Source organism: Temnothorax nylanderi, unplaced genomic scaffold (genome assembly GCF_030848795.1).
Source record: "Temnothorax nylanderi isolate EJ_2023f unplaced genomic scaffold, tnyl_v1.0 TNYL_tig0484_pilon, whole genome shotgun sequence".
In the NCBI taxonomy this organism is placed as follows: Eukaryota; Metazoa; Arthropoda; class Insecta; order Hymenoptera; family Formicidae; genus Temnothorax; species Temnothorax nylanderi.
The window spans coordinates 1-15450 of record NW_027249546.1 but is presented as its reverse complement, the minus strand read 5'-3'; the positions used below and the strand labels follow the sequence as shown (position 1 = coordinate 15450).

Sequence of the window (15450 nt, the reverse complement as noted above, 5' to 3'; positions counted from 1 at the left end):
GCCTTTCTAATTTTAAGAATTAGAAAAAGATAAAAAGTCAGTTAAACCGAGATTAAAGTTAATCTGCATTGGTAGAAATGGAAAAATTACATGATCTATAATTCCTGTTATTTAAGGAAAAACTTTTATTTGTAATTTCATACCTAATACATTTTGATGTTATATATATTTTTTTATATCAAGAGACACGGTAGTGTCTCGCGCCAAGTACACGCGAAGCGAGGCCGCACCGTGATTCTTTTACGCGAACGCACGAATTGCAAGTATCCGAGATTTTTAGGAAAGAATGCGGAAGGGTCGATAGAGAAGGGACAAAATGTCGAAAATGGACAATTCAAAGTCGGGAGAATGTATTCCAAACTCGGGTCAGTATAATCAGTACAAAATTACCTTTTTCAAAAAAGGTAAAAAAAAGTGCCAAGTACACGCAATGTATTTTGTAAATTCAATCGAAAAATTATCTCACAAAATTGTCTCACAAAAATTGTCTCACAAAATTATTAAATTACAAAATTGTTATTTTATTCAATCCAAGTGATATCTACCTCGAAAAAACCTAAATAACAAGTGGTATCTATTAAAAAAAAAATACGTGAAATCATTTAATACTGCGCCAATTACAAAGAGAGAATATATATATATATATATATATATACCTTAACAAAATTATTATTATATCACGAAATTGCGTTACCAAACTCAATCCAAGTGATATATACCTTAACAAAATTATATCACAAAATTGTTTTACCTAACTCAACCTAAGTGATATGTTATTTCAAAAAAATATATGAAATCTTTAAATTACGCCAACTACAAAGAGAATATATATATTGCTTTGAAAAATAATTGTAGTGCAACTACTCTTAAAAAATAAAACAAAATTGTGTTACCTAACTCAACCCAAGTGGTATGTATCTTTGTATTCCTGAGGATCTTTCTATCAACCCAAGTGGTAGTAGTTTTAATTCTCCTTGATAAAATTATAATATTACAAAGAATCATTTAATCATTTTAATCACAAAGAATTAAAAAGGTAACATTATAAAATAAAAATATTTAATTAAAATAAAATAAATAAATTTTTCTTGTAAAAAACTTGGCGCTGCTTTTTTAAGATTAATCTAGACAAACTTGCATAGGTGCATAAGCATTCTTGGAATATGTGCTGCCTCCGTCTATCTTACGGTTGAGCCGCGGACGCTACGATTCAAATCTATCATCTTTGGACCACTGATGCTTCCTTTTGCCACGTAGCGTTTAGAAACCTTATTCTTTTGTCGAGTGTATTCCGAAATGTACTGACGGCAGTGAAAATCTGTAACAAACGTAATATATAAATTATGGATTTTTAATACTATTAATACACCTCGGAATGCATCCTTTATAAGTATAAGCTACGTTCAACAGAAAAATTAGCTCACTGATTCTTTAATGTGATTGAGATTTACTTTAGGTATAACTTAAGATGATTAGACGCAATGAGGAACTACAACTAGATCTACATGAAGAACTTTATAACTCACGACTATTTTCTGATTGTAAGATTAACTCTAAAATATTAGAAATTTATTATAGTTTTATGCGGTCAAGTTTCACCGTAATAATTGTATATTTCTATTAAATCTAACATCTCTGTACATAGTTTGCTCAACATCAAATACGTCTCTGAGTTAGAAATAAAGATAAATTGGTAGACAGAATTGGTAAATAGAAATAAACTGGTAGAAGAATTAATAAATAACGAAATATAAGTTTATTAAATTTGTTTTCCTATATATTAAGAAATATGAGTTTGATTCTGTTACAACTAAATCGCATTTTATTGAACCTGATTTAATGACAATATCGATTGCATATAATTATTAATTTTAAATTCAATGAAAATAACTCGCTATTTCGCTGAAAAAAGCAATTAATTGCTTAAGATTCTGAAACACGTACTATATAAGATTCTGATTCTGATTAATATTTATACAGGATGATCTAAAAAAAAAGATTGAAAATTTCTAATAAGATATACTATTGCAAAAAATAAATAAAACATTTCCAGTTAATATAAGTTTGTAAAGATTCTTATTTATTATTTATTCCTTTTGTCTTAGATCAATCTGTAAACTTGAGAAAATTACAACTAAACTACATTACAGATAATTAATAATAATTTTATTCGTACATCTAAACTCAAATCACGAATTATTTTTAACCTGTATTAAATTGCATATGTATATAATTATTTGCATATAAATTCTTGCATATATAAAAATTGAAACTTATATATTTGTAGAAAAGAAAAAATGTTTACTAATTAAACAAAAAAAATATCTTTATCATGGTTCATTAATTATATTTAAGACAGCAATATTATGAATCAAAGAATGATATTGGCTAATGCAAATATCTATCATAAGTGATGACGAAAACAACTGGTAAGTGCTGATTTCAAGTATGTGTTTCACATTTTCCTTTACCTTCTACATTAATTCTCTGAATTTTTCTTTATAACCTACATTAATTCTTATAATGTTTAGCTTGATTGTGATCAATTTTCGATTCTTTTAGCATTTACAATTTCTTTTATATGAAACTGAATAAACTTTGCCGAATGCGTTTCTAAAAACATTGCATTACACGAAGACGCAAGTTGCCTAAGTTCCAAAGCATTTTTAATGGTAATGTGGCGTAGCAAATAATGTTCACACATTAATTTTAAATTTGGTACATCATACGTATCAACTGCTTTTAACAATTTTTTAAGCATGTCATAATCACACTAATCTATTGAGCCAGTTAAAATAAATATCAAAATCTGTTTAAAATTTGGTAACTCATCATTCGTCAATTCCTTTGTCATATTTTTTTCTCTCCCCTCATGTGTAAGGCAGATATTTTGAAGTAGCTACTGTTGCTGGCGTACAACAATTCTTTTGATACAACATACTGTTCTTCTCCTACTATAAATTTCACTGATTTCTCATTCTCAGACTTAAATTCAACGGTGGAGTTTTCAAGAGATTTCACTCTATTCAATACCGTTGTAGATGATGGTATATTTATGTGTATAGCGTTACTTATCAGTGTATGAAAAATTTCAAACTTGAAATTTATTACAAGCGTATCTTTCGCATAATCCTGCAGCTTCTCTGTTGAGAATCTAATTAACAATGTCATATCCAACATAGGACCAAAAATGTAATTTGAAAATAAAATTGTTTCACGAAACATTATTATAGTAAAACATGAACCGTTAAATGATTCACTAGTACGTATGTGAAAGCTTACTACACTTATCGAACCAACTTGACGTTTAATATCTATATGAATCGAGTATTGATGTGTTTCTGGAAATGATGGAGACGTTATCGTATTCATCATCCTAGAAAGACGTATAAATTGATCAATTCTCCAGGTGTGGTCAAGTATAGTTGACTTAATTTGTGTTTTAAAACAGCTCTTGATGTACGAAGATGGGAATGGTGAAGATACTGTCTTTTCCTTTTCTGGGACAATCTCAGTACTGATATCCTCAACTTCTTTTTCACTGTCAGATGTCTGGAAATAATTAATTTACTTAAGAATAATGAAAATAATCAACATTAAAATATCCTAAGAGTCTATGCTTTTAATAAAACAGTTAAGAATTTCAAACAAATATCCTAACATGTAATAATGCTTACATCATGTATAGATAACTTTTTGAAATCTGATTTTACTGAAAGTACATAGCGATTATTAAGACATCCATGTATTTAATATGTTATAAAAGGTTAAATATTGATTAAAACGTTTTTTGAACTAAGCGGCATTCTTATATGTAGTTCCGAAGATATTTCAAGTTAAAGATACCAATATCAAAATTGAATAAGTTTTTGTATTTCAAAATTTTAAGTATAAATGTACAACTATTTTAATTATTTTCCAAAAAGTATTAGAATTTTGAAACACATAATCGCAAAACTGATTACCTCTGAAATAATTAAAATCATGTAAAAGAAAATATATGATATAATATTTTAGATATGTAGAATCCGACTGAAACAATCTCTTTTATTGTAATTTCGGCTGAAACCGAAAACCGAAATTTTCATGGGAGTTTTAGAATACCTACGTATATGCGCGCACATATACAATAATCCTATTTTGAAATTCATTTTCTAGATGACATGCTTACCGTACAAGATGTAATCTCAACAAAAAGTTATGTTTATAAACTTACGAATAAGAATAAAGAAAAATTAATTTATTTTAAATATATTAAATTATATGTTATGATATAAATTGTTGTAGCGTCTTCAATATTGCGCATGCTGCAGCATGTGCTTACCGATGATGTGTTTTGGTATGGTGTCAAGTCACATTTAAAGGCGTAGTAAGTAATAATAGAAATATTAATCGACTCTACTGGCCATTATAATCGCCAAGACAATACGACCACAATTTGGTTCGATTATCGTCAAGACGCTCTTTTAACCAATATAAGCTACTCTAATCTTTGATACTTATATATAAGCATCTCATTTAAATAATTAAATTTATTGCGAAAAATATTACCTCAGCCAGGGTTCGAACCTGGAACCTCCCTCATTCCGTGATGGGTGACGACACCAGATTCGAACCCTGGCTGAGGTAATATCTTTCGCAATAAATTTAATTATTTAAATGAGATGCTTATATATAAGTATCAAAGATTAGAGCAGCTTATATTGGTTAAAAGAGCGTCTTGACGATAATCAAACCAAATTGTGGTCGTATTGTCTTGGCGATTATAATGGCCAGTAGAGTTGATTAATATTTCTATTGTTGATAATAATAATCACTTTGTACTTTGCAAATTATTAAAATTACTTTTTATACAATATATTGTTTTAAAATAATTTTTAAGCGAGATGAAACTGATAGATTCTATACATAAGATAATTATTTTAAAAATCTTTTATTTTATAATAAAAAAGATATCGGATCTCACGTCACTTTACTACTTTAACTGGTATAAAATCCAGTTATCAATCACTACATATGAATAAGCTATAACAGATTAGGCTAAAGTCAATGCATAAAAAAAGGTAATAATAATTAATAACTGGAAGCATGTCTTTTATATAAAAAAGCGAGATCAATAACTTATATAAAATGTTACGTGATATGTATACATATATGTATCGCTCCTTTGCACTAACTTATATAAAGTTTAATCTTGGATAAATATTTAATAGGATATAATAGGAAAGAGGTAGATGAGAAAAGGAATAATACAATATTACACTTTTATAATACAATATTTGTAATAAATATTTTTCAATATTATGATTAATGAAACAATATAAATATTTTATTCTTTCTATTTGTTGATCCCGAGATATGAATATCATGAGTAAACTTAAATAAGAGCATTAAATTAAAAAGATTTTAATTTTTAAATCTTTATTTGTATTCTACTTTACTTTCTTTATTTTTTATATTTGTTAAAAAAATTATGTTATGTACATATATATATAATTAAAAATTATATTATTTGATTCTAAATATTAACCAAATAACATTATTAATTAATATAATTATTAATAAATAATATTTGGTCCTCATGGTATTCTCAATTTTCCGAAAAATTCTGTCTTTATACACAGTGTATGCATACGAGTACATTCTCGTATACATCCTAAATTAATCAATAAATATAATAATAAAAAGACATCCAAGATTAAACTTATCCTAATCTGTTTTAACTGATTCATTTTAAGGCAACAGATGTATGGAATGCTATAAACTTATGTTATCATCAAATTGCATACGTTTATCTAGATATGTGGTATACATTTAAGGTATACCACATATACATTTATGTGGAATACATTTTTCGTGGTATATATTTCATAGGTTGCCACACATCCCCGTTACCTCAAAAAATATGTTAATTCATTACTCACCGACCCCGATGCGCAACAGCGGAATTACATCTGCCACGTAGCTACGTTGTATCTGTAATATACAAACATAAAATTCATATTAAAATGGTGTTCAAAAAACCTAATGTTTTAAAACATAATTCCTATGTGGATCAAACTTTTTATTATTCAATTAGATATTAATTTAAATAAGGAAACATTTTACGAAAAGGATCTTTACAAGGATAAATTTCTACAATATTAAATTACTTCTTTTCTTCTAATTATTATTTCTAAATCACGGGGAAATAAAACAACTCGAGAATAAACAGGAAAAATTTACTTTTACACGAAATAAAAAATAATATTTACCGCAAAGTTGTTCCGCTGGCGCCCGATGCCTCTCCCAGGCCTCCTCCTCCTCTCAGGCTGCTCGGGATGTCAGCTTCGCAGGATTCCCTCGCTGCCCCGATGTCACCTTCTACGTCGTTATTTTCTGAAATATTCAAATGAACGATTCGATTAAGTAAAGACAGAAGAGATAGAACATTTTTGGACATAAGTAACATAGTACGTAAAAATCAATTACACTCACCACTTTCTTTCCTGCTGTTCCGGCCGCAAAATCCACCTCCACCTCCGGGTCAGATAGGAGTCTCGAGCCACATTGAGACTTGTGGCAATGCAGTGTGACTTCATCCATTAAGCAAGAAAAATCAAGAAGCCATTTCGACTATATTGCATTAATTTTACGACGTTGTTGCAATATAGTCGAAATGTTTCTTGACCTTTCTCACTTAATGGGAATGTAATTACTGAAAATAATTAAAAATTATTCCCTACCTACGTTTTAACTATGTCCCTACCTACGCTTATTTCTCCACACTTCCCTACGCTAAAACTCACCGACACCGATGCGCAGCAGCGGAGCTGTATCTGCAACGTCGCTACGATGATTCTGTAACAATCAAACATATAACCCAGATTAGAGCAGGGAAGAAAAGAGACAGTCTGTATTTCGAAAAATAATTACCGAAGGTAAAACACGGAATTCTATATTTCTTTTAATTAAATAAATTTAATAAAAAAACACGTTTAATTTCTTGAAAGTATAATCTATTTACTGAACACAAGAATTCAAAATAGAATTTAAAAAATTAAACTCTTTTTTAATTTCTACTCTCTGACTATCTTTACTATTCGATTGAAAAACCGATTGGTTAAACTTTCCGCGAAAGACACAATATGTATAAACCAATTATATTTACCGCATGTTGTTCCGCCGGCGCCTGATGCCTCTTCCAGGCCTCCACCTCCTCTCAGGCTGCTCGGGATGTCACTCGTGTTCCCTCGATGCAAAGATGATGCTCCTTCCCGCGCGGATATTTTCTGTAACATAAAAATAATCGAATCGATTAAATACGTGTCACGCGCATCGAACATCTTATTCGTTATTCAGATTAATATTATATTTTAAATTACTTCTTCGAAAAAGGTTTCTACGTTAGAATCAACTTGAATCAAATTTTTCAAAATATCTTTTTTTACTAATTTAAATTCCGAAACACGGTTTAATGTAGGAACTGAATAAGCACAAAGAGGGATTCTATAATATCTTTAAAAAAAATGAAAAGTAACACTTACCAGAAGTGTTGGTACGCCGATGCCCGATGCCTATCCTAGGCCTCCTCCTCCTCTCAGGCTGCTCGGGATGTCACTCGTGTTCCCTCGATGCAAAGATGATGCTCCTTCCCGCGCGGATATTTTCTGTAACATAAAAATAATCGAATCGATTAAATACGTGTCACGCGCATCGAACATCTTATTCGTTATTCAGATTAATATTATATTTTAAATTACTTCTTCGAAAAAGGTTTCTACGTTAAAATCAACTTGAATCAAATTTTTCAAAATATCTTTTTTTACTAATTTAAATTCCGAAACACGGTTTAATGTAGGAACTGAATAAGCACAAAGAGGGATTCTATAATATCTTTAAAAAAAATAAAAAGTAACACTTACCAGAAGTGTTGGTACGCCGATGCCCGATGCCTATCCTAGGCCTCCTCCTCCTCTCAGGCTGCTCGGGATGTCAGCTTCGCAGGATTCCCTCGCTGCCCCGATGTCATCTTCTGCGTCGTTATTTTCTGAAACATTCAAATGAAGGATTCGACGAACCGCATAAGCGAAGCGTCATTGTCTCCCGGCGCGGAGAGACGCGCGACGGACCGTATGAGCGAGCGAAGCGTACGATATAGTCTCGCGGCGCGGAGAGACCCGCGACGACGCGTATAAGGGAGGGGAGCCGACGATATAGTCTCGCGGCGCGGAGAGACCCGCGACGACGCGTATAAGGGAGGGGAGCCGACGATATAGTCTCGCGGCGCGGAGAGACCCGCGACGACGCGTATAAGGGAGGGGAGCCGACGACATAGTCTCGCGGCGCGGAGAGACCCGCGACGACGCGTATAAGGGAGGGGAGCCGACGACATAGTCTCGCGGCGCGGAGAGACCCGCGACGACGCGTATAAGGGAGGGGAGCCGACGACATAGTCTCGCGGCGCGGAGAGACCCGCGACGACGCGTATAAGGGAGGGGAGCCGACGACATAGTCTCGCGGCGCGGAGAGACCCGCGACGACGCGTATAAGGGAGGGGAGCCGACGACATAGTCTCGCGGCGCGGAGAGACCCGCGACGACGCGTATAAGGGAGGGGAGCCGACGACATAGTCTCGCGGCGCGGAGAGACCCGCGACGACGCGTATAAGGGAGGGGAGCCGACGACATAGTCTCGCGGCGCGGAGAGACCCGCGACGACGCGTATAAGGGAGGGGAGCCGACGACATAGTCTCGCGGCGCGGAGAGACCCGCGACGACGCGTATAAGGGAGGGGAGCCGACGACATAGTCTCGCGGCGCGGAGAGACCCGCGACGACGCGTATAAGGGAGGGGAGCCGACGACATAGTCTCGCGGCGCGGAGAGACCCGCGACGACGCGTATAAGGGAGGGGAGCCGACGGCATAGTCTCGCGGCGCGGAGAGACCCGCGACGACGCGTATAAGGGAGGGGAGCCGACGGCATAGTCTCGCGGCGCGGAGAGACCCGCGACGACGCGTATAAGGGAGGGGAGCCGACGACATAGTCTCGCGGCGCGGAGAGACCCGCGACGACGCGTATAAGGGAGGGGAGCCGACGACATAGTCTCGCGGCGCGGAGAGACCCGCGACGACGCGTATAAGGGAGGGGAGCCGACGACATAGTCTCGCGGCGCGGAGAGACCCGCGACGACGCGTATAAGGGAGGGGAGCCGACGACATAGTCTCGCGGCGCGGAGAGACCCGCGACGACGCGTATAAGGGAGGGGAGCCGACGACATAGTCTCGCGGCGCGGAGAGACCCGCGACGACGCGTATAAGGGAGGGAAGCCGACGACATAGTCTCGCGGCGCGGAGAGACCCGCGACGACGCGTATAAGGGAGGGAAGCCGACGACATAGTCTCGCGGCGCGGAGAGACCCGCGACGACGCGTATAAGGGAGGGAAGCCGACGACATAGTCTCGCGGCGCGGAGAGACCCGCGACGACGCGTATAAGGGAGGGAAGCCGACGACATAGTCTCGCGGCGCGGAGAGACCCGCGACGACGCGTATAAGGGAGGGAAGCCGACGACATAGTCTCGCGGCGCGGAGAGACCCGCGACGACGCGTATAAGGGAGGGAAGCCGACGACATAGTCTCGCGGCGCGGAGAGACCCGCGACGACGCGTATAAGGGAGGGAAGCCGACGACATAGTCTCGCGGCGCGGAGAGACCCGCGACGACGCGTATAAGGGAGGGAAGCCGACGACATAGTCTCGCGGCGCGGAGAGACCCGCGACGACGCGTATAAGGGAGGGAAGCCGACGACATAGTCTCGCGGCGCGGAGAGACCCGCGACGACGCGTATAAGGGAGGGAAGCCGACGACATAGTCTCGCGGCGCGGAGAGACCCGCGACGACGCGTATAAGGGAGGGAAGCCGACGACATAGTCTCGCGGCGCGGAGAGACCCGCGACGACGCGTATAAGGGAGGGAAGCCGACGACATAGTCTCGCGGCGCGGAGAGACCCGCGACGACGCGTATAAGGGAGGGAAGCCGACGACATAGTCTCGCGGCGCGGAGAGACCCGCGACGACGCGTATAAGGGAGGGAAGCCGACGACATAGTCTCGCGGCGCGGAGAGACCCGCGACGACGCGTATAAGGGAGGGAAGCCGACGACATAGTCTCGCGGCGCGGAGAGACCCGCGACGACGCGTATAAGGGAGGGAAGCCGACGACATAGTCTCGCGGCGCGGAGAGACCCGCGACGGCGCGTATAAGGGAGGGAAGCCGACGACATAGTCTCGCGGCGCGGAGAGACCCGCGACGACGCGTATAAGGGAGGGAAGCCGACGACATAGTCTCGCGGCGCGGAGAGACCCGCGACGACGCGTATAAGGGAGGGAAGCCGACGACATAGTCTCGCGGCGCGGAGAGACCCGCGACGACGCGTATAAGGGAGGGAAGCCGACGACATAGTCTCGCGGCGCGGAGAGACCCGCGACGACGCGTATAAGGGAGGGAAGCCGACGACATAGTCTCGCGGCGCGGAGAGACCCGCGACGACGCGTATAAGGGAGGGAAGCCGACGACATAGTCTCGCGGCGCGGAGAGACCCGCGACGACGCGTATAAGGGAGGGAAGCCGACGACATAGTCTCGCGGCGCGGAGAGACCCGCGACGACGCGTATAAGGGAGGGAAGCCGACGACATAGTCTCGCGGCGCGGAGAGACCCGCGACGACGCGTATAAGGGAGGGAAGCCGACGACATAGTCTCGCGGCGCGGAGAGACCCGCGACGACGCGTATAAGGGAGGGAAGCCGACGACATAGTCTCGCGGCGCGGAGAGACCCGCGACGACGCGTATAAGGGAGGGAAGCCGACGACATAGTCTCGCGGCGCGGAGAGACCCGCGACGACGCGTATAAGGGAGGGAAGCCGACGACATAGTCTCGCGGCGCGGAGAGACCCGCGACGACGCGTATAAGGGAGGGAAGCCGACGACATAGTCTCGCGGCGCGGAGAGACCCGCGACGACGCGTATAAGGGAGGGAAGCCGACGACATAGTCTCGCGGCGCGGAGAGACCCGCGACGACGCGTATAAGGGAGGGAAGCCGACGACATAGTCTCGCGGCGCGGAGAGACCCGCGACGACGCGTATAAGGGAGGGAAGCCGACGACATAGTCTCGCGGCGCGGAGAGACCCGCGACGACGCGTATAAGGGAGGGAAGCCGACGACATAGTCTCGCGGCGCGGAGAGACCCGCGACGACGCGTATAAGGGAGGGAAGCCGACGACATAGTCTCGCGGCGCGGAGAGACCCGCGACGACGCGTATAAGGGAGGGAAGCCGACGACATAGTCTCGCGGCGCGGAGAGACCCGCGACGACGCGTATAAGGGAGGGAAGCCGACGACATAGTCTCGCGGCGCGGAGAGACCCGCGACGACGCGTATAAGGGAGGGAAGCCGACGACATAGTCTCGCGGCGCGGAGAGACCCGCGACGACGCGTATAAGGGAGGGAAGCCGACGACATAGTCTCGCGGCGCGGAGAGACCCGCGACGACGCGTATAAGGGAGGGAAGCCGACGACATAGTCTCGCGGCGCGGAGAGACCCGCGACGACGCGTATAAGGGAGGGAAGCCGACGACATAGTCTCGCGGCGCGGAGAGACCCGCGACGACGCGTATAAGGGAGGGAAGCCGACGACATAGTCTCGCGGCGCGGAGAGACCCGCGACGACGCGTATAAGGGAGGGAAGCCGACGACATAGTCTCGCGGCGCGGAGAGACCCGCGACGACGCGTATAAGGGAGGGAAGCCGACGACATAGTCTCGCGGCGCGGAGAGACCCGCGACGACGCGTATAAGGGAGGGAAGCCGACGACATAGTCTCGCGGCGCGGAGAGACCCGCGACGACGCGTATAAGGGAGGGAAGCCGACGACATAGTCTCGCGGCGCGGAGAGACCCGCGACGACGCGTATAAGGGAGGGAAGCCGACGACATAGTCTCGCGGCGCGGAGAGACCCGCGACGACGCGTATAAGGGAGGGAAGCCGACGACATAGTCTCGCGGCGCGGAGAGACCCGCGACGACGCGTATAAGGGAGGGAAGCCGACGACATAGTCTCGCGGCGCGGAGAGACCCGCGACGACGCGTATAAGGGAGGGAAGCCGACGACATAGTCTCGCGGCGCGGAGAGACCCGCGACGACGCGTATAAGGGAGGGAAGCCGACGACATAGTCTCGCGGCGCGGAGAGACCCGCGACGACGCGTATAAGGGAGGGAAGCCGACGACATAGTCTCGCGGCGCGGAGAGACCCGCGACGACGCGTATAAGGGAGGGAAGCCGACGACATAGTCTCGCGGCGCGGAGAGACCCGCGACGACGCGTATAAGGGAGGGAAGCCGACGACATAGTCTCGCGGCGCGGAGAGACCCGCGACGACGCGTATAAGGGAGGGAAGCCGACGACATAGTCTCGCGGCGCGGAGAGACCCGCGACGACGCGTATAAGGGAGGGAAGCCGACGACATAGTCTCGCGGCGCGGAGAGACCCGCGACGACGCGTATAAGGGAGGGAAGCCGACGACATAGTCTCGCGGCGCGGAGAGACCCGCGACGACGCGTATAAGGGAGGGAAGCCGACGACATAGTCTCGCGGCGCGGAGAGACCCGCGACGGACCGTATACGCGAAGCGTAATGCCTCGCGGCGGCAGACAACGCGACGGAGCGCCGGACCCCATTGTACCCGTCACTCCCAGCGAACTGGGAGGAGGGTACGGTGTGCTCGTAGACCCTGTACCTCCCCACCGGCCCTCCCTTCGGTAAGCCGAAGGTACTGCCCCAGTGGATCGTTGATACAGGGAGCCCCTCTCACCACGGCAAGGTGGCACACCACGAGAGGGACATTTTTTACACGCTTAACTTTATCCGTTGTCCTACCTACCCGTATTACAATTTAGAATTTGTTAGTCCATACCTCAAAGTGATCACTTGAGATTTGGGAAACGTAGAATTGAGAGTTTTAACGTGCGCGATTGGAATTTAATTGGGGATGGGGATTTTCCAATCTCGCACATATGCGAGAAAATATAAAGAAAATAGTCCTACTTTGGGCAAATAAACAGATCAAATTATTTTGTATGTTAACTACTTTACAAACCTTCAATTCTGGTCATTAATATAGACCTTACCTTATGAGATGTTTCCGTCGTTTCTTCTGACCAAGATTGAACTCACCTATTGAGTTGTTACTGGCCAAATCCATTTTGGTTCTATGTCAGCCAGAAAATGAGAAGGCGATAAATTCCTTCAATGCCGGCTGATTAACAGCGCCGGTAGACGATTATAATGTTGCGGTCGATTACGAATCGTTGCGATCGTTAATAAGCGCGCATTAATCATATCGGAAAAAAATAAACAACCACGTTGGATCGTTAATAAAATCTTAATTAAGTGACTTAATTTTGCTTTTAATTTTACAATGATACGCGTAATTAATGTATTCGTCCAAGAATTAATACACAGCAGCAATGGAAAGTAAAACAGAATTATATTATCAAGAAATGAAAGAATTTTATGTTAATCGCGTTCTAATAAAAATCGTCGTGATTATATCTCACAATTAGTCACAAATATCTGGATTTCAATAGTACAATGTAGAAACACGAGACAACAGAAATTTAAAAATTAATCGATGACTCGATCAATCAATTATTTATTAATGAATGGGCAAACAATGTTTGGTATAAAAGTATAAACCGAATCGCGAACCGAACCGCGAACCGAATCACGAATCGTTACTTAATCTCACTTTAGATATCAAGTGAGATATTCAGACTAAATGACGTGAGATCCAAAGGGATTAATAATTTCTCCATATAATTAATATCGCAATCAATATAATGAATTCATCAAGTTCTTACGCTGTAACATTTGTCTTTACAAATTCTTATATACATATTTATATAAATATTTCGTTATTATAACGCAAATTGTTATCAAATTTATATTTATAATATGACATATCAAAAATACATATATCTACGATTATATTATATATTTTAATGTAATGTAATTGAGATATGAAAACTATCAATTCTGAGATAATTCTACATGAAAAATGATTCTGTCCCGCAATAAAATATTCACTGGATCTCACGTTATTTTATTTTGTTTTTTTATACAAAGCCAAGCTACATATGGATAGACTATAAATATCGTCCAAGACTATAAATACGATTAACACTTTTTAGCGTGATCTATATATGTATGTACAATAAGGTTCATGTGGAATATATGCAACGTGAATCAAAATATCTTTTGGTCTTTTTCATTTGTAATGCATGCACATTGAATTTATTAATACATTTTGCTTCTTTGCACCAATTTATGTAATATTTAATCCTGGAGGAATATTTGGAATAGAGAGAAAGAAAGAGAGAGAATTAAGAAAATGAAGAAACACATTTAAATTTTCTTATCTATATAATCAATTAATTTATTTAATTTATTAAACCTATCTGTACTCCATCTACAGATACTTATAGCTTTTATTATTTTTTAATTCCATAATTGTAATTAAACTATCTATTGTCTATCTATAAAAAATTATTTTCTATTTATTTCAATTGTATATAAAAAATATAAATATTTTTAAAATTTTTATTCTACACGAAAAATAAAAGTTACAAAAAACTTAAATAAAATCTTATATTCGAAAAACGTTATAAAACTTTATTTTAGTTCTTTGTCTTTTTCTGTATTTCTTAATAATTTTAAAAATAAATTTAAAAAATGTAATTAATGTAATAAATCTAAATAATTGATTTTAATATTGCACAAGAAACTAATATCTTTATATATAATAAAATATACATCACCATCATCGTTACTTATTACTCGTGTCCGAGCGTGGTGACTTCTCTTCATATACATGTGTTGCACACGTAGATTATACACATTGTATATGGGACCTACAGTTTAACGCCGATTCCGAACGGCTATGTTTTTTTCAGAGAAGTGTTCGTGGCAAGAATACTCTTCGGTGGTTTGCCATTGCCTTCCGAGAGGAGAACGAGCGAATATAATTTTTCTAGCTTTACCGGGAATCGAATCCGGGATCTTTGGCTCAATAGACCAGTGCGCTGTCTACTAGGCCATGCTCGTCCTCAATAAAATATACACAGAGAAAAAATAATGTTGTATCAACAGCATTAGTCTAATTGGAAATAATCTTGTTTTATTTTATTAAAACAAAAGCATAATGTATTGAATTAACAAGATTATTTCCAATTAGACTCAGGCTGTTGATACAACATTATTTTTTCTCCGTGTATATTTGCCAAATTTAAATAATTGCCTATAAATTTCAGGCGACTGGTATACTTCGCCTGTTCTGCGATACAAATAACATTAGATGCATTAATAAATAATGCATCGACATAACGTATGTGCTTATGGATGCATTCTCCCGTAA

The 15450-nt window shown here is 41.1% G+C and overlaps 2 long non-coding RNA genes across 2 annotated transcripts; one reads left to right on the top strand and one right to left on the bottom strand.

Moving 5' to 3' along the window:
- The first annotated feature begins 3849 nt into the window (after positions 1–3849).
- LOC139783263 (uncharacterized) lies at positions 3850–6260 on the top strand. The gene is made up of 2 exons (XR_011721183.1): positions 3850–4369; positions 5875–6260. It is a non-coding gene; the product is annotated as an uncharacterized lncRNA (long non-coding RNA).
- Positions 5841–8316, bottom strand: LOC139783264 (uncharacterized). Its single transcript, XR_011721184.1, has 6 exons — positions 7905–8316; positions 7527–7649; positions 7151–7271; positions 6478–6840; positions 6255–6378; positions 5841–5976 (listed from the first exon to the last, which is right to left on the bottom strand). It is a non-coding gene; the product is annotated as an uncharacterized lncRNA (long non-coding RNA).
- Positions 8317–15450: the final 7134 nt, after the last annotated feature.